We start from the raw sequence: 23,663 nt of genomic DNA, 5'->3' as shown, positions 1-23,663 counted from the left end.
CTGCTGTGCTTTTCCAGCAACACGGTCTCAACTCTGAACTCTGTATAGACCATGTCTACTGCGTGTCTTTGTCAAATTTGCTAGTCACTTCCTTGAACTCACTCTCAAATTTGAGGCATGATCTCCCAGTCATAAAGCCATGCTGACTACTCTTAGTCAAACCCCGGTTTGATCTTGGGGTTCAAGTTCATAGTTCCCTGAAAGTGGCCACACAAGTAGATAGGGTGGTAAAGAAGGCGTATGGCATACTTGCCTTGGTTGGGAAATTGAGTACAAGAGTCAGGATGTCAAGTTACAGGTTTATAAGCCATACTTTGGAGTATTGTTTGGAGTTCATGGAATGCCCTGCCAGTAGCAGTGGTGGACTCTCCCTCTTTTTGGGCATTTAAACGGGCATTGGATAGGCATATGGAGGATAGTGGGCTAGTGTAGGTTAGGTGGGATTGGATCGGCGCAACATCGAGGGCCAAAGGGCCTGTACTGTGCTGTATTTTTCTATGTTCTGTTGTGTTCAGTTGTGGTTGCCACATTACAGGAAGGATGTGGAATCTTTGTAGAGGGCGCAGATGAGGTTTACCAGAATATTGCCTGGATTGGAGAGGATGAGCTGAAAGGAGAGGTTATAAAAATTTGGGTTGTTTTCTCTGGAGTGGTGGAGGCTGAGGGGGGACTTGATTGAAGTCTACACAATTGAGATGCGTAGATAGGGTTGATGGTAAGAATTTTTTTTCCCCCCAGAGTTAAAATGTCTAATACCCGGCAGGCATTTAAAGTGAAAGGTAGTGGGGGTGGGTGGTAGGGAGGGAGGGGTTGGAGTTCAAAGGAGGTGGAAGGGGCAAGTTTTTTTAAAAAGCGGTCAGAAATCTAGAACTTGTTCTCAGGGGTGGTGGTGGTAAAGGCAGAAACAATAGAGGTGTTTTATGGGACTTTTAGATAAACACATGAATATGCAAGGAATGGAAGGATATGGACCAAGGGCAAGCAGAAGAGGATTAGTTTAAATTGGCACAACATCGTGTGTCAAAGGGCTTGTTTCTGTACTGTGCAGTTTTGTTCTTTGTTAACTGTTTCCAAATGCTCTCCCATTGCAAGGTCAATCACCTGACCAGGCTCATTAGCCAATACAAGGTGCAGCATGCCCCCCACACCCCTTGTTGGACTATCCACATACAATTTCAAGAAACTCTCGAATGCACTTAACTAATTCTGCCCTATTTAAGCTCAAAGTCAATATTGAGGAAGTTCAAATCACCCACTATGACAACCCTGTTGTTATTGCATCTTTCCATAATCTGCCAACATCTTTGTTCCTCAATGTCTTTGTGGCTGTTACCGGGCCTATCATATCAAGCAATGAGTGATTGCACCCATTTTATTTTTGAGCTCTACCCATATTGCCTCAGTATGTCTTCTCTGAATACTGCTGTGACATACCCCTTAATTAGTAATGCAACTCCTCCACCTCTTTTACCTTCCTCTGTACCTTATCTAAACCAACAAAACTCTGAAAACTTGAACAGCCAGTCCTGTTCCTCTTTCCACCAAGTCTCTGTAATGGCCACAACATCATTGTCCCAAGTACTGATCCAGGCTCTAAACTCATCTGCTTTACTGCTTGGATTGAGATAAACACACTTCAGCCCATTAGTAGCATCGCATTCATTTACCTGTCTCTGCCTGTCCTTCCTTTCTGACTTGTCCTAACAGCTACCTTCCCCTCAATCCCTTCATTAGCTGGTCTGCTGCTTTCGTTCCCAGGATCTTGCCACTTTTGGTTAAACCCTCCTGAATAGCATTAATGAACCTCCCTGTGAGAGTATTGGTTCCCCTCCAATTTAGATGCAACCTGACCCTCTTGTACAGGTCACCCCTGCCCCCAAAGAGGTCTGAATGATCCAGGAACCTGAAACCCTACTTCCTGCATCAGCTTCTTCACCACACTTGTATCTGTCCTATCTTTCTATTTCTTGCCTCACTAGCATGTGGCACAGGTAGTAACCCAGAGAGTACAATCTTCAAGGACCTACTTTTCAGTTGAGGTAACACTGGACTCCTGGCAACCCACTTAATATTTGATCCATGGCCCTCTGGAACAGTGTGTTGATGAAAGGAAGTTGCTTGTAGCTGAAATGTACCTTGTAGTTTGGCCTCAAGGGTGTTTTTGTTTTTTGACTCCTCTTTGAATTCTACCCGGCAATTTTGGGCAATATGACGTATTACTTTATTCCTGCAGCAGTGGGCTTCTGGAGTTCAACAATTTGACTACTTGTGGCCACTCTCGCCACATTGGCAGCATTCTCTGTTGGTTTTCACTACTTGTGCATCTGGGCATTTTATTGCTGGAACAGCACAGCAGGTCAGGCAGCATCCAGGGAACAGGAGATTCGACGTTTCGGGCACAGGCCCTTCTTCAGGAATTCCTGCTGTGCTGTTCCAGCAATAAAGTTTCAACTTTGATCTCCAGCATCTGCAGACCTCACTTTCTCCATCTGGGCATTGTCAACCAACAGGATTGCTTCACTGGTGGCCAACTCCATCAAGATAGCAATTTTGAAAGCTGCCTTCAAGTCCAGGTCTCCTCTTGTAGCTTCCATTAGATGGCTTCATTGTAGAATCCCTACAGTGTGGAAACAGGCCATTTGGTCAAAGAAGTCCACACTGACCCTATTCCTTTACACTTACCCTTGACTAATGCCTACACATTCCTGAACAATACGAGCAATTTACCATGGTCAACTGACTTGACCTGACCTGCCCATTTTTGGATTGTGGGAGGAAACCGGAGCACCCGGAGGAAACCCACGCAGACACTGGGAGAATGTGCAAATTCCACACAGACAGTCGCCCAAGGCTGGAATCAAACCCGGGTCCCTGGTGCTGTGAGGCAGCAGTGCTAGTCACTGTTCCGCCCCCACTGAGCCACCATGTCAGAGGCCACAAACTAAACAGTCCAGCAAGTCATCCTGGAGGAACCCCCTGAATTCACAATGTTTCACTAACTTCTACAAGATGGCCACAAATTGGGCAATGGACTCTTCTTGCTGTCCCCATGGATTTTTCTGGTTGCACCAAACTTTTTAGAATTGTGAAGGTCTTGCTCCCAATTTTACTTAGAGATCATGGTTTTTCTATCACTTTATTTTTATTTAAAAATGAATCAAAGCATTCTGTGTAAAGTTCAGTTTTGTGACTCATCAAATGATCGTATTGCTCCAAAATGGCCCACCATTATGTTTTCCTGCTGATGGGAATTTTTCGTGCCACTCAAACCTAGTAAACGTTCTCAGCCTGAGTCCCCTTGGTGAACGCTGTCTACGTCAGGACTCCTTCAATGGCTGTACCTTTCTTCCCTAGCATCACCCGCAGTCTGAGTTTGGCAAAGAAGTCTCTTTTAGTTTCCGCGGTTCAATTGTAAGAAATTAAGTCTTCGCTTGAAGTCTACCCAATACATGTCGTTCTGGAGTCTGTGGTGAAGGGATCATATCGTCACACACAGTTAAAATTTTTGGAAGCAGCTGTTAATTTTGTAGATTGCAGAAGTTATTTTTCATGAAGATCTGTTATGCATTTGCATTAAAGCAATAAATCAGTCAATAATCCTTGTAGCGTACTTTGTTGCACTTTAATGTGACTGCATAACATGGCAAGAATATTGTACATCTGGACTGACCTCTATCTGCATTTTATTGAGTTCAAGGGAGCATTACGTCAACCTCTTGGTACTCCAATAAGATTACAAAGAAGTGAAGGAAAAAGGAATTATGAAATTCAGTTCAGGAATATGAAAATAAACAGTTAAGTATTCTACAAATGCAAAAATAACAATAGCAAATCAGGAAAGTGATACAACAGTGAAAATAAGCTTGCAGGAACTGACTGTGAGATGTTAGAAATGTTGAATATTACTTTAAGTATTAAAACCTTAAAACACTTTGTGCAGGTTGATTTACATATGTGTAGAGATGATATTTGGAAAGAGATAGATAGCACAATCAGAACAGTTTAAAAAATGACACTTCATGAAAAAGGGAAGGTGCTGCGAGAAGTCTGACTGTGTAGTGATTGGAACCAGGTGGACCTTGTTAACCAATATAACCAGAGATTAGAATCTCCTCATTGGAGGACTGATTTCTGAGCTGACTGGCTACAGCCAGTGTAATATTTACTAGCAAATGAAGGGTGTGTTGGTGATGGGACACCAGTGTCTATGCAGGCCATTACTGTAATTTCTAAAAGAGACATGAGACAAACCCATGAAACCATGTACCGATCAGTTTAACAACAGAGCACGTAATAGACTCTTTCTTCATGGTGTAATGTGAAGCAGCTAGTAATTGTAAATAGAGATGAAATATAGTATTAATTTTAAAAGGAAAGGTCCTGCATAAGTGACTCCATTGCAATCTTTGAAGAATACTTCATTTTTAACCTGCATTTGAAAAAGTACTGTGTAATAGATTCATATCTAAGAACAAAATGTGGGATCAAGTCCAAAACTGGCTACAAAGCAGGAAACAGTGTAGTGGTCTGGGCAGCAACTTGACAAAAGGTAGGAGGTGCCATTCCTCATGAATTTGTACCAGAATTGTTTGTCATCCTTTTCAGAACTGATTTAGACTTTGGAAATCAGAAACATGATTTCAAAATTTACAGACATTAAATTGGAGGCTTTAGTTAATTTAGACTAAGACTGCAATAAAATACAATGCATCATTAATAACTTTGTAGAGTGCATGCATAAGTCAAATAGACTTATTGCAAAAAGTAGTTGCTTCTTGTCCAATGAATCCAACAGAGAATGCAGGAGAAACCTTTTTTTTTAATCCAAAGTGAATCACTATCACTTTGGGGGAATTATTAGGAAGGGGCACTTAAGCTGGATAAGTACGAGGGAGAATGGAATGGAGAGATACTTCGAATGATGTAGGGTGAAGAGAGGTTTGTGCTGAGTTAAAGTACCAGCTAGGGCCCATTTTTCTGTTCTATAATCTGTCAAATTCCATATTGATCATTATAATTATACAACTTGATGCCAAAAACAAATTCTATTGCGTTGGGAATTACATGTTAGTCATGCCACCGGAAGATCAGGCTTGTCTCAAACTGAACAAATGTTGTTGAAGATCCCTGAAGGAGTGTTTTATCACAAGAAAATATAGAGTACTGTAAGTTGTGTTTGTATTTGTTGGATGACTAGGAAAGGCTCTAACATCAATTGAAAGGAGGAACTGAAATGTTTTTTTGAAATTCAAGGGATCCTACCTTATCTCATCTCATCTCATCTCATCTCATCTCATCTCATCTCATCTCATTTTTGTCTCGAGCAAGGGAATAATCCCAGAGCCAAAAACAAAAATTGCTGGATAAGCTCAGCAGCTCTGGCAGCATCTGTGGAGAGAAATCAGAGTTGACATTTCAGGTCAAGCGACCCTCAGTTCTGTTCTGAGGAAAGGTTGCTCAACCAGAGATGTCAATTCTTTCTCTCCACAGATGCTGCCAGACCTGCTGAGCTTTTCCAGCAATTCTTATTCTTGTTTCTGATTTGCAGCATCTGCAGTTCTTTCTGTTTTTCATAATCTCAGAGCATTGGATTGGAGTGTGAGAATAACAACCAAAAGATAATTTGAGATGGCTATGGGTTACAGAGTGTGAGGAGAACAATGTGCTGAGGTATGCACAAGAACTTGGAATTTGGTGGGGGTGGTAATTCATTGCCAAAGGGAAAGGAGGTGCTGCCTTCTATATCAACTTTTCAGCCTCCAAAAGCTGGTGAATGTTGAAGGCCTTAATGGGGTAAACAAGTTATGATTGTTTGGTGAGTTTTAAGATTGTATCCCTCCTTAATGTAGGCAGTTTAACTCACTATTGCATTTAATCTATACTTTAGAGTGTGGCGTTATTTGGTATGACTACAGGTAACATTTATGATGTTTCTAAGCTTGAATTATAATTTATTAAATGGACACAACAAAGCCGAGCAGATGATGCGTTGCAGCTGTAGCACATGGGATATGATGAATACCAGTGTTATGCACAGTAACCAAATATTCATTAAGTTACATTTTGATTTTTCAAGAGATGATTACCACTGGCAAGGCTAACATTTGTTGCTCACCCCTATTGCTCTAGATTTGAATGGCTTGCTCTACATTTCAGGGGCCAGTTAAGGATTAGCTACATTGCTGTGGGTCTGGATTCACATGTATGCCAGATCAGGTAAGGATAGCGGATTTCCTTCCCTAAAGGACATTAGTGAATTACATGGGCTTTTACAAGATAAATGATTAGCTTCATTGTCTATTTGTAAGGATAGCCTTATATCCCAGATTAATCACGACTTAAAATTCCATCAGCTGCTGTGGTGGGATTTTAGACCATTGAAACTGCAGCATTAGACTGGCAGTTGACCCACTGACATGGTTATTCTGCTGCTATCCCACTCGAAATGGTGAAACCATAAATATGACCTGATACGCTTGGGCACGTCATACAAGACAAGGGAAATTGTGATATCTTGATCAATTAGACCAATATGCAGAGGAATAACAGATGGAATTTAATTTGGATAAATGAGAGAGATTGCATTTTGGAAAAACAAACTAGGGCAGCACCTATACAGTTACTGGGTAGAATTGTTGAACAGAGACCTGAGGATTCGGGTACATAGTTCTTTGGAAGTTACGTAACAGGTAGACAGTGGTTAAGAAGGCATTTAGAATGCTTGCCTTCCTATACTAAATGGTTTGAACAATGAATTGGTATGTCACATTGAAATTGTACGGGGTGTTGGTGAGACCACTTTGGGAGTGTACAGTTCTGGTACCCTGGCTAGAGAGGAATAGTGTTCAGAAAAAAAAAATTACCATGTTGCTGCCAGGACTGGAGTTATAAGGATAAGCTTGGATGCTTTTCACTGGAGCTTGGGAGGTTGAAGTGTGACTTCTTTTATAGAGGTTTATGAAACAATGAGAGGCATAGATAAATTGAATCGCCAAGGTCTTTTCCCTAGGATAGGGAGTTCAAAACTAGTGGGCATATTTTTAAGATGAGATTTAAAAAAATGTCATGAGGGACAACTTTCAGTAGTTTGTATGTGGAATGAACTGCCAGAGGAAGTGATAGTTACAGGTACAACATTTAAAAGACATTTAGACAGGTGCATGAATCCAAAGGGTTTAGAGATATGGGCTAATGGGATGAATTTAATTTGAGATTATGGTTTGTAGTGTGGATGAGCAGAGGGATCTTGGTGTCCATGTACACAGATCTCTGAAAGTTGCCACCCAGGTAAATAGTGCGGTGAGGAAAGCATATGGCGTGCTGGCTTTTATTGGTAGAGGAATTGAGTTCCGGAGTCCTGAGGTCATGATGCAGTTGTATAAAACTCTGGTGCGGCCGCATCTGGAATATTGTGTGCAGTTTTGGTCGCCATACTATAGGAAGGATGTGGAGGCACTGGAACGGGTGCAGAGGAGGTTTACCAGGATGTTGCCTGGTATGGAAGGAAGATCGTATGAGGAAAGACTGAGACACTTGGGGCTGTTTTCATTAGAGAAAAGAAGGTTTAGGGGTGACTTGATTGAGGTGTACAAGATGATTAGGGGGTTAGATAGGGTTGACAGTGTGAACCTTTTCCCGCGTATGGAGTCGGGTATTACAAGAGGGCATAGCTATAAATTAAGGTGGGGGGGGTAGATATAGGACTGAAGTTGGGGTAGGTTCTTCACTCAGCGAGTCGTAAGTTCATGGAATGCCTTGCCAGTAGCAGTGGTGGACTCTCCCTCTTTATGGGCATTTAAGCGGGCATTGGATAGGCATATGGAGGATAGTGGTCTCGTGTAGGTTAGGTGGGCTTGGATCGGCGCAACATCGAGGGCCAAAGGGCCTGTACTGCGCTGTATTCTTCTATGTTCTATGACATAGACTGGTTGAACTGAAGCGTAGAAACAGATGCTGTGACTGACCTTGGGAAGCACCTCGGATCAGAGGGACCTTGGTCTGCATGTCCACTCATCTCTCCACATATCAGGACAGGTGGATATCATGGTTTAAAAAGGCATACGGTATACTTGCCTTTATTAACAGAAGTACAGAGTTTAATAGCAGGGAAGATATGCTGGAACAATGTGAGGTATTTAGGCCTAAACTAGAGCCTTGCATGTAGGGAGAAAGAGAAATGCAATAGCACTGAAGAGGGTGCAGATAAGATTTAGCAAGATATTGTCTGGGCTGGAGAGCTTCAGCCCTGAAGAGAGAATTATATAGGTTGGGGTTGTTTTCTGAGTTGTTTGAGTGGGATATGATTTGAGATGTATAAAATTATGTGTGGCATAGATAAGGTCATGCAACATGGACAAAGGATCTGTTTCTATGCTGACCAACAAATACCAAACTATATTAATCTCAATTACCTGCAGTAGGTTCATAACCTACTATGTCCAAGCATTTTAAGGGCTTGTAAAGATGTATCTGATATTGTGAGAGTCCCTGCCTTCACTACACAGCCTGTTCCATACTTCTACAATCCTCTGGTTGAAAGCATTTTTCCTCCGATCCCTCTTAAACCACTGAAGCCTCCCCTTTGTATGCCCTCTGGTCTTCTATATATCTGCCATGGGGGAAAGAGAGTGTCCTACAATCTATCTCCACTTTCTTGATTTTGTACACCTCAACTGATTCCCCTAAACCATCTCTGTTCCAAGGAAAACAAACCGATCCAATTGATTATTTCCGTATAACTGAGACTTTGTTTTTTACAGACAACATCCTGGAGAATATTCTCTGCTTCTGCAGGATGTGGAATCATGTCCTTCCGATAGTGTGGCAACTAGAACTGCCATCTGTGCCCTAGCCAGTACTTTTGTATTCTATGCCCTGGCTAGTGAAGGCAAGTATCCTGTATGTCACCTTCAGCACCTTATCTACCTGTGCTGACACCTTCAGGAATCTATGGACTTAATACCAAGGTCTCTTTGTTCCTCAGTGTGCCTCAGGGACCTCCCATTCATTATGTAAATCCCTCACTTATTAGACATCTGAAAATCAATCACTTCAGATTTATCAGATTAAATTCCCTCTGCCATTGCTTATTAGATTCCCTATAGTGTGGAAACAGGCCCTTCGGCCCAACCAGTCCGCACTGCCCCTCCGAAGAGTAATCCACCCAGACCCATTTCCCTTTGACTAATGCACCTAACACCATGGGCAATTTAGCATGACCAATTCACCTGACCTGCACATCTTTGGACTGTGGGAGGAAACTGGAGCACCCGGAGGAAACCCACACAGACACTGGGAGAATGGGCAAACTCCACACAGACAGTCACCCGAGGCTGGAATCGAACCTGGGACTCTGGTGCTGTGAGGCTAGTTTATCAAAATTAGATTGTAGAGCCATCCTCTTCACTATCAACCACACCCACCAATTTCCCTGTCATCTGCCAAATCCTACAAGGCTGAGAGTTGAATGCTTGACCAGTACAGATGCTATTGACCTTTATGATTCTATGAATGCAGCTTGAGCAGTAACCCAAAGTAAAATTATCTGAATGTTTGTTTAGAGGAAGCAGTTACACCTCCTTGGCTCAGGTCTTCAGATTTAGTGGGTGATTCAGGACAGGAGGATGTAACTGAGGGAGACAGTTTTGGGGAACCAGAAGATAGCATTGGAAGAGTCTTAACTCTTCCAACAAGCCAGTTATTTATAAGAGTAGGGAAAGCAAAATGGTAGCATTTTACAGGGGTAAAAATGGTTATGGTGGGGTCTGTATTATTAGAGAGAAAGTTGGGAATTCTATTCGAGGAGATAGTGCATGCCCATTGCCAAGGTCCAAGACTTGTTGGAATGTTAGGATCCAGTTGTCGTGATCATTGTAGATGCTGATAATCTGGATTGGACCAAGAAGGAGATTGTACTCAATGTGTGAGAGTTTTGAACTGGTATAATACAAAGATAATGTCTGGATGATTATTGGAGCCGTGACCAATTTGTATAGAGTAAATAAGATTCAAGACTGAAATGTTGAGCCTCCGATTGATGGAGGGGAAGTGGATTTTGTTTCACAGGGTGTTGTCAGTTCTGAGGAAAAATGCATCTGTATTTGAACCGCACTGGAATGCAGTATTCTTGTGTGTAAAATTAAGGTAGACGTCTGAGCTTTAAGTCCATCTGCTTAATCACAACCCTTTAAGCTGAAGGATGTGATGGGGCAGGATTGGTGTAGGCCCAAGGTTGAGTGATATTTGGAAAGTTGAAGGGAAAGGACAAAGTAATGATGCTGGGTAATATCCAAAATGTTCAAAAGCATTGTTGCAGGGGTTGAAGAAAAAAATGCAGATTGAATGTTGGTCCTCTGGAGAGTACATTTGGGGAATCAATAATGAAAATAAAGATATTGCTGATTTAATTGAACATACTTTACACTTCCTCCCTCCTCCATATGTAAGGGCTCAAACAGCCCTTCAAGGTGAAGCAGTGTTTAACCAGTGCAGGGGAAACGAAGGGTAGACTTAGTGACCGCTTTGCAGAACACCTACGTCTGAATGCAGATGTCTGTGGGCTTCCAATTGCCTGCCACTTCAACACACCACCTTGTTTCCTGACCAATATTTATGTCTCAGGCTTGCTACAATGCTCCTGCAAAGCTCAGTGGAAGCTTGAACAGCACTTTCTTTCTTTTTAATTGGGAACTCTACAGCCTTCTGGACTCAGTATCGAGTTCGACAGCTTTCTGGTTTGAACTGTCCCATGTCATTACCCCTGCTCGTCCATATACAGGTATTATCATATTGTCTGCTATTACACACTGCCCGTTGTTAGCCACTAGCATACCCATTTATAAGCTATTCATCCTCCCAACCTAATTACAGATATCTGCTCCTTTGTCTATCCAACTGTTCCTCTTCTCGGCTATATCTCCAACTTTCGCTTACTCCTTTACACCACCCCCACCCCCACCCTAAGCCAACATCTGCATAAAAACCAACATTTTCCTAGCCACCATCAGTTCCAAGGATAACTAACTGAAATTTTAACTCTGATTTCTCTCTGCCAGTGCTGCCAGATCTGCTAAGCTTTTCCAGCAACTTCTGATTTTGTTTTACATTTGTTTTCAAGATAGAGGATACAAAAGGCATCCCAGAAATTGGGAGAGAGGAATTTAAAATTATTTTGATCACCAGAGAAAAGAAACAAAAGAGATTACTGGAACTAGTGGGCGGCACGGTGGCACAGTGGTTAGCACTGCTGCCTCACAGCGCCAGAGACCTGGGTTCAATTCCTGCCTCAGGCGACTGTGTGGAGTTTGCACTCTCCCCGTGTCTGCGTGGGTTTCCTCCCACAGTCCAAAGATGTGCAGGTCAGGTGAATTGGCCATGCTAAATTGCCTGTAGTGTTAGGTAAGGGGTAAATGTAGGGGTATGGGTGGGTTGCCCTTCGGTGGGGCGGTGCGGACTTGTTGGGTCGAAGGGCCTGTTTCCACACTGTAAATAATCTAATCTAATCTAATCTAATCTAATCTAAAAGTTGATGGATCCCATGTCCTGATGGATTTCTGACTAGGTTGTTCAAAGCAGTGATTACTCAAAGTAGATGTATTGGTTTTAATTTCTAAATGTTACCGAGATTCAGAAAGGTCCTGTCAGATTGGAAAGTAATGAATGTGATGTATTTGTTCAAGAAAGGAGAGACAAAGCCAGACTGGTCAGAGAAAATGCTAGAATTTGTTGTTAAGGACGTTATGGCAGCACATTTAGACAATTTCAATGCAATTAGGCAGAGACAGCAAGGTTTAGTGAAAGGGTTTGTGTTTGAGCTTCATTAGAGTTCTTTTGAAGAAGTTGAAAAATGTGGTGCTGGAAAAGCACAGCAGGCCAGGCAGCATCTGAGGAGCAGGAGAATCGATGTTTCGGGGCATAAGCCCTTCTTCAGGAATTCTTCTTCCTAAAGGAGGGCTTATGCCCGAAATGTCGATTCTCCTGCTCCTCGGATGCTGCCTGGCCTGCTGTGTTTTTCCAGCACCACATTTTTCAACTCTCGTCTCCAGCATCTGCATTCCTCACTTTCTCCTTCTTTTGAAGAAGTACAAACAGGGTAATCTGTGGATGTCCTGTAGTTGGATTTCCAAGGCCAGACTATTCACCACAGTAAATGTTGTTCAAACAAAACAGGAGCTCACAATGTATGGAGTAATGTAATGTATGACTATAAGGTTGGTTGATTAGCTCAGAGCAAACCAGCATAGATCGGTTGTTTTCAGAAGGCTGACTTTGAGTGCCAGGGATCAATGCTGGGGTCTCTATTTTATTCACTTTTATGACACAAAGATAGAAATGCAATTTGTGAAGAGGACGTAAGGAGTCTGCAAAGATACATAACAAGGTGGCACAGTACTCAGTGGTTAACACTGTTGCTTCAGTGCCAGGGACCTTGGTTTGACTCCACCCTCGGCAGCTGTGTGGAGTTTGTACATGCTCCTTGTGTCTGCGTGGGTTTCCTCCAGGTGCTGTGGCCTTCTCCCACAGTCCAAAGATGTGCAGCTTAGGTGGATTGGCCATGCTAAATGATATATAGTGTCAAGGAATGTACAGATTAGATGGACTACCATGGAAAGTGTGGGTTTGTGTGGATAAGGGAGGAGGGTAAATCTGGGTGGAATACTTTTTGGAGGGTTGATATGGAGTGGTTGGGCTGAATGGCCTGCTTCCACACTGTAGGATTCTTGAATAACATGTAGATGTTTGGAAGATAGTACAATATTCGAAAGTATGAAGCCTGGAAAAAAAATAGAAAAACAATATTATTTAAACCGTAAAATTGCAGAACTGAGGTAGAGAGGTTTATGGATGTTCTGCTTCAAGAGTCAGAAGAAGTGATTAGGAAGATAAATGGAATCTGTGTGTTTATTGCAAGGGGAATTGAATATAAAAATGGCAGTTTTCCTACTGCTGTAGGAACCTTGGTGAGACCATATGTGAAGTAGTGTGTATAGTTTTCAAGTCAGTGTCCAATTAGTACGGAGACAGGCCCTTCAGCCCAAACTGATTCTTGTCGCCCAACATGTCTGTCCATGTTCATACTATTTTCCTGCACTGGCTCAAATCCTTCTAATACTTTCCTATCCATCTATTTAGAACATAAAACAGAACAGGCCCTTCAGCCCTCTATATTGGGCTGACCTTTTATCCTACTCTAAGATCAAACTAATTGACGTAACTTTCCTGATGAAGAGCTTATGCTCGAAATGTTGACTCTCCTATTCCTCTGCTGTCTGAACTGGCTGTGCTTTTCCAGCACCATGCTTACTGACCCTGATCTCCAGCATCTGCAGTCCTCACTTTCTCCTCCATACCCTTCAATTTTCTATCATCCATGTGCCTATCCAAGAGTCACTTAAGTGTCCCCATTATCTGACTCTACTCCCACTGCTAGCAGTGCATTTCACACACCCACTACACTCTTGTGTAAAGAATCTACGTATGACATCTCCCCTAAACCTTCCTCTACTTATCTTAAAATTATGCCCCTCGTGATAGCCATTTCCACTCTGGGGGAAAAAGTCTCTGGCTACCACTCTATCTATGCCTCTCCACATCTTGTATTGTGGGTGGCACGGCGGCGTGGTGGCACAGTGGTTAGCACTGCTGCCTCACAGCGCCAGAGACCTGGGTCCGCCTCAGGCACCTGTCTGTGTGGAGTTTGCACATTCTCCCCATGTCTGCGTGGATTTCCACTTGGTGCTCCAGTTTCCTCCCACAGTCCAAAAAATATGCAATTGCCCGTAGTGTTAGGTGAAGGGGTAAATGTAGGGGAATGGGTCTGGGTGCGTTGCTCTTCGGAGGGTTGGTGTGGACTTGTTGGGACGGAGGGCCTGTTTCCACACTCTGGGGAATCTAAGTTCTATTGAAACACCTCTGATCCTTCTTCGCTCCAATGTGGAAAGTCTCAACCTATCTTCATAAGACATGCCCTCCAGTCCAGGCAACATCCTGGTATATCTCCTCTGCAGTGTTTCTAAAGCTTCCACATCCTTTCTATGATGAGGCGACCAGAACTGAACACAATATTCCAAGTGTGGTCTGACCAGGGCTCTACAGAGCTGCAGCAGAACCTCGTGGCTTTTAAGCTCACTCCCCCACAAATGAAAGCCAACGCACCATTCACATTCTTAACAACCCTATCAACTTGGGGTGGCAGCTTTGAGGGATCTATGGATATGGACCCCAAGATCCCTCTGTTCCTCCACACTGTCAAGAATCCTGCCTTAACCCTGCATTCTGCATTCAAATTCGGCCTTCCAAAATGAATCACTTCACGTGCTTACTTTTTTTCCCCTGCCACTTCTCAGCCCAGTTCTGCATCCAGTCAATGTGCTGTTGTAACCTACTTCAGCCCTCCATACTATCCACAACACCACCAACATTGGCAAACTTACTAACCCACCCTTCCACTCTTCATCCAAGTCATTTAAAGAAATCGTAAAGAGCAGAGGTCCCAGAACAGATCTCAGTGGAACACCACTGAGCTCCAGGCTGAATACTTTCCAATTACTACCACCCTCTGTCTTCTATGGGCTAGCCAATTCTATATCTGGTCTGCCAAATTTCCTTGTATCCCATGTCTCCTTACTTTCTGAATGAGGCTCCCATTATCAAATGCCTTGCTAAAATCCCATGTACACCACATCCGTTGCTGTCCCTTTATCAATGTGTTTTGTCACATCCTCAAAGAATTCAGCAAGGCTTATGAGGTATGACCCGCCCCCCTCAAAGCCATGCTGACTGTCTCTAATCAAACTATGCTTTTCCAAGTAATCATAAATCCTGTCTCTCAGAATCCTCTCCAATACTTTGCCACCACAGACGTAAGGCTGACTGGTCTGTAATCCCCAGGGTTATCCCTATTTCTTTTCTTTAAACAAGGAATCCAATCATCTGGTACTACTCCAGTGGACAGTGAGGACTCAAAAATCATTGCCAACAGGGCAGCAATCTCTTCCCTTGCTTCCCATAGTAACCTTGGATATATCCTGTCTGGCCCTATCTATCCTTATGTTTTTCAAATTTCCAGCACATTCTCTGCCTTAACATCAAACTGTTCGAGTATATCAGTCTGTTTCACACTGTCCTCACAAACGACAAGGTCCCTCTCAGTAATGAATACTGAAGCAAAGTATTCATTGTGGACATCCCTTACCACCTTCGACTCCAGGCACAAGTTCCCTCCGCTATCTCTGACCGGCCCGAGCTTCACTCTGGCCATCCTCTTGTTCTGCACATAAGTGTAGAAAGCCTTGGGGTTTTCCTTAATCCTACCTACCAAAGCTTTTTCCTGCCCCTTTCTCACTCTCCTAATTCAATTCTTCAGTTCTTACCTGGCTCCCTTGGAACCCTCTAACGCCCTGTCTGATCCTTGCCTCCTTGACCATAAGCTAGCTTTCTCCTTCCTCTTGACTAGATGTTCCACATCTCTTTGTCATCCAAGGTTTTTTCACCTGACCATCCCTTCCTTGCCTCAGTGGGAAAAACTGCTCCAAATGCCTCTTAAATGTTAATGTACCCACCTCAACCAGTTCTGCTGGTAACTAGTTCCAAATGTATACCACCCTCTGTTTTTTTTTAAAAAAAGCTTGCTCCTCAGGTTCCCTTTTTATTCTTTCCTCTCTAAGCTTAAACTGATTCCCTTTAGTATTCGATTCCCCAACCTGGGAAAAAGACTGAGTGTATTCACCCTATGTATGTCTCTCATGACCTTATGCACTTCTATAAGGTCCCCCCCCTCAGTCGAGGAGAAAGTGAGGTCTGCAGATGCTGGAGATCAAAGTTGAAACTTTATTGCTGGAACAGCACAGCAGGTCAGGCAGCATCCAGGGAACAGGAGATTCGACGTTTCGGGCACAGGCCCTTCTTCAAAAGTCCGAGCTTATTCAACCGCTCTGTATAACTCAGTCCATTGAGTTCAGGCAACATCCTTGTAAATTTCTTCAATCTTTTTTCAGGTTTAATAACATCGTTCCAATAACAAGGTGACCAAAACTGAACACAGTAATCGGAGGATCGATGTGGACTTGTGCGGTTGAAGGGCCTGTTTCCACACTATGTAATCTAATCTAATCTAAAACCATACCCCAAGTGTGGCCTCACTGATGCCCTGTATAACTACAACAGTGCCCTGACTGATAAAGGCCAGTGTGCCAAAAGCCTCCTTCCCTGCCCTGTCTACCTGTGACTCCACTTTCCGAGTACTGTGAACCTGAACTCCAAGGTCCCCCAATTCTGCTACACTCCTTAAGGCCTTACCATTCACCATGAAACTCCTGCCTTGATTTGACTTTCTAACATGAAAAGTCTGAAACTTACCTATATTAAACTCCATTTGTCATTTCTCGGTCCACTTTCCCAGTTGATCAAGGTCGTGCTGCAATTTCTGGTAACTTTCCTCCCTATCCACTATACTGTTTATTTTAGTGTCATCCACAAACTTAGTAATCATGCCTCTTACATTGCTGTACTTCTTGTACCACTAACCTCGCTCAAGTATGCTGTTTTGGAAAATGTAGGGGGTGTTGGATTCTCGGGAATGTAGTACAGACAGCCAAGTTTCTGGTATTGAGACTGGCTCTAATGCAATGAGGGATACGTTGGGTTCCAAGAGATCAATTGTGTTAGGGGTCTCTCTAGTCCGAGGTACAGACAGACGCTTCTGTGGCCAATAGCGAAAACTCAGAATGGTGTGTTGCTTCCCTGGTGGTAGGATCAAGGATGTCTCAGAGGGTGCAGAATGTTCTCAAGAGGGAAGAGGGGCCAGCAGGGGTCCACACTAGAACCAACGACATAGGAAGGGAAAAGATTGAGATTCTGAAGGGAGATTACAGAGAGTAAGGCAGGAATTTTAAAAAAAGAGGTTCTCGAGAGTAGTAATATCTGGATTACTCCCGGTGCTATGAGCAACTGAGGGCAGGAATAGGAGAGTAGAGCAGATGAATGCATGGCTGAGGAGCTGGTGTATGGAAGACGGATTCACATTTTTGGATCATTGGAATCTCTCTTGGGGTAGAAGTGACCTGTAGAAGGAGGATGGATTGCATCTGTATTGGAATGGGGACTAATATACTGGCAGGGAAATTTGCGAGAGCTGCTCGGGAGAAATTAAACTAGTAAGGTGGGGGGGTGGGACCCAGGGAGATAGTGAGGAAAGAGATCGATCTGAGACTGGTACAGTTGAGAACCGAAGCAAGTCAAACAGTCAGGGCAGGCAGGGACAAAGCAGAGAATAAGGTAGGACTGATAAATTAAACAACACTTATTTCAATGCAAGGGGCTTAACAGGGAAGGTAGATGAACTCAGGGCATGGTTAGGAACATGGGACTGGAATATCATAGCAATTACAGAAACATGACTCCGGGATGGACAGGACTGGCAGCTTTTACAGATTAGATTACATTACAGTGTGGAAACAGGCCCTTCGGCCCAACCAGTCCACACCGACCCGCCGAAGCGAACCCACCCATACCCCTACATTTACCCCTTACGGGTCTCTGGCGCTGTGAGGCAACAGTGCTAACCACTGTGCCACCGTGCCGCCCACAGCTTAATGTTCCAGGATACAAATGCTACAGGAAGGATAGAAAGGGAGGCAAGAGAGGAGGGGGAATGGCGTTTTATGATAAGGGATAGCATTGCAGTTGTACTGAGGGAAGATATTCCTGGAAATACATCCAGGGAAGTTATTCAGATGGAACTGAGAAATAGGAAAGGGATGATCACCTTATTGGGATTGTATTCTAGACCCCCTAATAGTTGGAGGGAAACTTGTAAGGAGATCTCCGCTATCTGTCAGAATAGTAGGGTGGTTATGGTAGGGGATTTTAACTTTCCAAACATAGTGTTAAGGGTTTAGATGGAGAGGAATTTGTGTGTACAAGACAATTTTCTGATTCAGTATGTGGATGTACCTACTAGAGAAGGGGCAAAACCTGACTACACATTGGGAAATAAGGCAGGGCAGGTGACTGAGGTGTCCATGGGGGAGCATTTTGGGGCCAGCAAACATAATTCTATTAGAGTTAAAATAGTGATGGAAAAGGATAGACCAGATCTAAAGGTTGAAGTTCTGAATTGGGGAAAGGCCAATTTTGACGGTATTAGGAAAACTTTGAAAAGCTGATTGGGAGCAGATGTTTGCAGGTAAAGGGACGGCTGGAAAATGGGAAATCTTCAGAAATGAGATAAAGTGAGTCCAGAGACAGTATATTCCTGTTAGGGTGAAAGGAAAGGCTGGTAGGTGTAGGAATGCTAGATGACTAAAGAAATTGAGGGTTTGGTTCTGAAAAAGGAAGCGTGTTTCATGTATAGACAGGATAGATTGAGTGAATCCTTAGAGTATAAAGGCAGTCGGAGTATACTTAAGAGGGAAATCAGGAGGGACATGAGATAGCTTTGGCAAATACAGTTAAGGAGAATCCAAAGGCTTTTTACAAATACATAAAGGACAAAAGGGAGAAGAATAGGGCCCCTCAAAGATCAGCAAGGCAGCCTATGTGTGAAGCCGCAGGAGGTGGGGGAGATAGTAAACAAGTATTTTGCATCAGTATTTTCTGTGGAAAAGGACATGGAATATATGGAATGTAGGGAAATAGATGATAACATTTTACAAAATGTCTATATTACACAGGAGGAAGTACTAGATGCCTTGAAATGCATAAAAGTGGATAAATCCCCAGGACCTGATCAGGTGTGCCCTAGAACTCTGTGTGAAGCTAGGAAAGTGATTGCTGGGCCTCTTGCTGAGATATTTGTATCATGGATAGTCACAGATGAGGTGCTGGAAGACTGGAGGATGGCTAACGTGATGCCACTGTTTAAGAAGGGTGGGGTGGACAAGCCAGGGAACTATAGACCGGTGAGCCTGACCTCGGCGGTGGGCAATTTGTTGGAGGGAATCCTGAGGGACAGGATGTACATATATTTGGAAAGGCAAGGACTGATTAGGGATAGTCAACATGGCTTTGTGTGTGAGAAAACATGTCTCACAAAGTTGATTGAGTTTTTTGAGGAAGCAACAAAGAAGATTGATGAGGGCAGAGTAGTAGATGTGATGTATATGGACTTCAATAACGTGTTCCACAAGGTTCCCCATGGGAGACTGGTTAGCAAGGTTAGATCTCACAGAATACAGGGAGAACTAGCCATTTGGATACAGAACTGGCTCAAAGGTAGAAGACAGAGGGTGGTGGTGGAGGGTTGTTTTTCAGACTGGAGGCCTGTGACCAGTGGAGTCCCACAAAGATCAGTGCTGGGTCCTCTACTTTTCGTCATTTATATAAATGATTTGGATGTGAGCACAAGAGGTATAGTTAGTAAGTTTGCAGATGACACCAAAATTAGGTCTAGTGGACAGAGAAGAAGGTTACCTCAGATCTTGATCAAATGGGCTGAGAAGTGGCAGATGGAATTTAATTCAGATAAATGCGAGGTGCTGCATTTTGGAAAGCAAATCTTAGCAGGACCTATACACTTAATAGTAAGGTCCTTGGGAGTGTTGCTGATCAGAGACCTTGGAGTGCAGGTTCATAGCTCCTTTGAAAGTGGAGTCGCAGGTAGATAGGATAGTGAAGAAGGCGCTTGGTATGGTTTCCTTTATTGGTCAGAGTATTGAGTACAGGACATTGGTTAGGCCACTGTTGGAATATTGTGTGCAGTTCTGGTCTCCTTCCTATCGGAAAGATGTTGTGAAACTTGAAAGGGCTCAGAAAAGATATACAAGGATGTTGCAAGGGTTGGAGGATTTGAGCTACAGGGAGAGGCTGAACAGGCTGGGGCTGTTTTCCCTGGAGCGTCGGAGGCTGAGGGGTGATCTTCTAGAGGTTTACAAAATTGAGGGGCATGGATTGGATAAGTAGACAAAGTCTTTCCCCTGGGGTGGGAGAGTGCAGAACTAGAGGGCATAGGTTTAGGGTGAGAGGAGAAAGATATAAAAGAGACCTAAGGGGCAACTTTTTCATGCAGAACATAGTACATGTATAGAATGAGCTGCCAGAGGAAGTGGTGAAGGCTGGTACAATTGCGCATTTAAGAGGCATTTGGATGGGTATATGAATAGGAAGGGTTTGGAGGGATGTGGGCCGGGTGCTGGCAGGTGGGACTAGATTGGGTTGGGATATTTGGTCAGCATGGACAGGTTGGACCGATGGGTCTGTTTCCATGCTGTACATCTCTATGACTGTATGATTCCTCAAGTCTTCGTGTCTTTCTCCATTGTAAAACCAGGAGAAATATTCATTGAGAAATTCATCCATCTTCTGCATTCTACACATGCCTGTCCACTTTGGTCCTTGAGGAGGTCTATTCTCTGTCACTGTGTCTCGTTATTCTTTTGACTTTAATATACTAAAATTACAGCTTGGAAACAGGCCCTTTTGCCCAACAAGTCCACACCAAACATCCGAAGAGTAACCAACCAGACCCACTTCCCCTATCCTATATTTGCTCCTGACTAATGCACCTAACAACAGTATGGGCAGTTTAGTATGGCCAATTCATCTGACCTGCACATCTTTGGATTGTGGAAGGAAACTGGATCACCAGGAGGAAACCCACGCAGACACTGGGAGAATCGAACCTGGATCCCTGGCGCTGTGATGCAGCAGTGCTAACCACTGAGCCACCGTGCTGCCCCTTAAAGAACCTCTTTGGATTCACCCTAATCTTAGCCAAGGCTATCTCATGCCCCCTTTCTTTGCTCCCCTCATTTCCTCCTTCAGTAAACTCCTGTATTCTCTGTGTACCTTGAGGATTCCCTTGATCCCAGCTGCCTGTACCTGAGCCATGCCTTCTTTCATTCTGGTCAAAGCTTCAATATGTCTTGTCATCTAATTCCATCAAAATAAGTCTTGCCCCAGTTTAGACCATGAACCAGTGGACCAGTTTGTCCCCCTCCATAAGTACTTTAGAATTAATAGAACTATGATCCCTGATTCTAATGTGCTCTCCACTGTCACCTTCACCACCTGTCCAAATTCCACCCCATCTAAGCACTTAACACTCTGGCAGTCCCAGTCTGTTAGGAAAGTTTTAAATCCCCTCCTGTGACAACTCTATTGCACCTGTAACTCTCCCCAGTCTCCCTGCATATTTGTTCCTCTAATTCCCATTGACTATTTGGGGGCCTATAGTACAACCCCAATAACATCACCATCCCCTTCTTATTTCTTAGGTCCACACACACAGCTTCACTGGATTATCCTTCACTTATTTCCCCTCGGTTTTACTGCTGTGATACTCGTCTTCATCAAAAATGCAAGTTCCCTTCCCCTCCTTCCACCACCTTGGTCCCACCTAAAGCACCTGTACCCTGGTACGTTAAGTTGCCAGTCCTGTCCCTCCCTTAGCCAAGTTTCTGTCATAGCTATAATATCAGAGGCCCATATACCTATCCACACCATGAAATCATCAGCCTTATCTGTCAACTCTCTTGCATTGAAGATCATAGAATCCCTACAGTGTGCAAACAGGCTGTTTGGCTCAACACGTCCTCACCAATCCTTTGAAGAGTTGCCCATTTCCCTACTCTATTACTCTACTGTGTGATGTAACTGAAACTTTTGCTATAAATTCTGTGCTTTACGATTGTGTCCTCCACAACTACCTGATGAAGGAGCGTTGCTCCGAAAGCTAGTGTGCTTCCAATTAAACCTGTTGGACTATAACCTGGTGTTGTGGGATTTTTAACTTTGTCCACCCCAGTCCAACACTGGCATCTCCAAATCATGACTCTACATTTACCCTGACTAATGTACCTAATCCACATATCCCTGAACGTATGGGCAATTTAGCATGGCCAATTCACCTAACCTGCACATTAGATTAGATTAGATTACAGAATGTGCAAACTCCACACAGTCAGTCGCCTGAGGCGGGAATTGAACCCGGGTCTCTGGCGCTGCGAGGCAGCAGTGCTAACCACTGTGCCACCGTGCCGCACATCTTTGGATTATGGAAGGAAACCGGAGCACCTGGAAGAAACCTATGCAGACAGTCGTCCGAGGCTGGAATTAAACTGGTGCTGTTCCCTTACCCTTCCCTGGTGCTGTGAGGCAGCAGTACTTGCCCTTAATCCAAAAGCATTCCCAATTTGTGTTTGCCTGACCTGTGTCTTCAACGTAATACTTCTGATCACTGTATCTCTCTCTTTCAAGCCTTGCCTTTGTCTCCCTGCTATTGAGGATCCCACCCCCTGTCAATCTAGTTTAAACCCTCCCTTGCAGCACTAGCAAACCTGGCTGCCAAGATATTGGTTCCCCCTCCATTCAGTTGCAACCTGTCACATCTGAACAAGTCACATCTGAACTAGAAAAGATCCCAATGATGTAAAAGTCTGAATCCCTGCCCCCTGCACCAATTCTTTCATGACACATTCATCTGCCATTTCCTCCTGTTTCTTAGTTGAAACTTTATTGCTGGAACAGCACAGCAGGTCAGGCAGCATCCAGGGAACAGGAGATTCGACGTTTCGGGCACAGGCCCCCTTCAGGAATGAGCAGAGAGTGTTCAGCAGGAGAAGATAAAAGGTAGGGAGGAGGGACTTGGAGGAGGGGCGTTGGAAATGTGATAGGTGAGATCCTGGTTTTTAACCTCGCTCGCAATAATCACTGCAGGTCCTCATCCCTATTTGTATGTATGTAATTTGTGCAAACGTGCATAAGGACTTCTGGCTGCTCCCTCTCCCCCTGGAATGCCCTGGAGCTCCTCCAAGACATCCCTGCACCTAGGGGGCAACGCACCATCCTGGATTCCTGTTTGTGGCCACAGAATCTCTTTTCTGTCTCCCTCATTATTGAGTTTCCTATCACTAAGGTCCTGTTTACCTTTACCCTTTCCTGCTGTGTCCCAGAGCCAGTTGTAGTGCCAACAACCTGTCTACTGCTGCTTTCCTCTGAGCGGTTAACAACACCCCCCCCCCCCCACCCAAAAAAAAACTTAGTCATGGAGATGTATAGTGTGGAAACAGACCTTTGGTCCAACTCGTCCATGCCGACCAGCTATCCCAATCTAGTCCCGCTTGCCAGCACCCGGCCCATATCCCTCCAAACCCTTCCTATTCATATACCCATCCAGATGCCTTTTAAATGTTGTAATTTACCGGCCTCCACCACTTCCTCTGGCAGCTCAATCCATACACGTACCACACTCTGTGTGAAAAAGTTGCCCCTTAGGTCTCTTTTATATCTTTCCCCTCTCACCCTAAACGTATGCACTCTATTTCTGGACTCCCCAACCCCAGGGAAAGACAGTCTATTTACCCTATCCATGCCCCTCAATTTTGTAAACCTCTATAAGGTCACCCCTCAACCTCCGAAGCTCCAGGGAAATCAACCCCAGCCTATTCAACCTCTTCCTATAGCTCAAATCCTCCAACCCTGGCAACATCCTTGTAAATCTTTTCTGAACCCTTTCAAGTTTCACAACATCTTTCCGATAGGAAGGAGACCAGAATTGCACACAATATTCCAATAGTGGCTTAAACAATGTCCTGTACAGCTGCAACATGACCTCCCAACTCCTGTACTCAATACTCTGATCAATAAAGGAAAGCATACCAAACACCGCCTTCGCTATCCTATCTACCTGCGACTCCACTTTCAAGGAGCTATGAACCTGCACTCCA

At 43.9% G+C, this 23,663-nt stretch overlaps 1 protein-coding gene across 1 annotated transcript in view; it reads left to right on the top strand.

The window, feature by feature from the left end:
• The window catches only part of ccdc102a (coiled-coil domain containing 102A), a 251,223-nt gene that overhangs the window by 42,900 nt on the left and 184,660 nt on the right, over positions 1 to 23,663 (top strand). The gene's annotated exons all lie outside the window — the stretch shown is intronic.

The sequence above is a fragment of the Chiloscyllium plagiosum genome, chromosome 17 (assembly GCF_004010195.1).
Source record: "Chiloscyllium plagiosum isolate BGI_BamShark_2017 chromosome 17, ASM401019v2, whole genome shotgun sequence".
NCBI lineage: Eukaryota > Metazoa > Chordata > Chondrichthyes > Orectolobiformes > Hemiscylliidae > Chiloscyllium > Chiloscyllium plagiosum.
The sequence above is the reverse complement of the archived record's forward strand: the minus strand, read 5'-3'. Positions and strand labels throughout refer to the sequence as shown.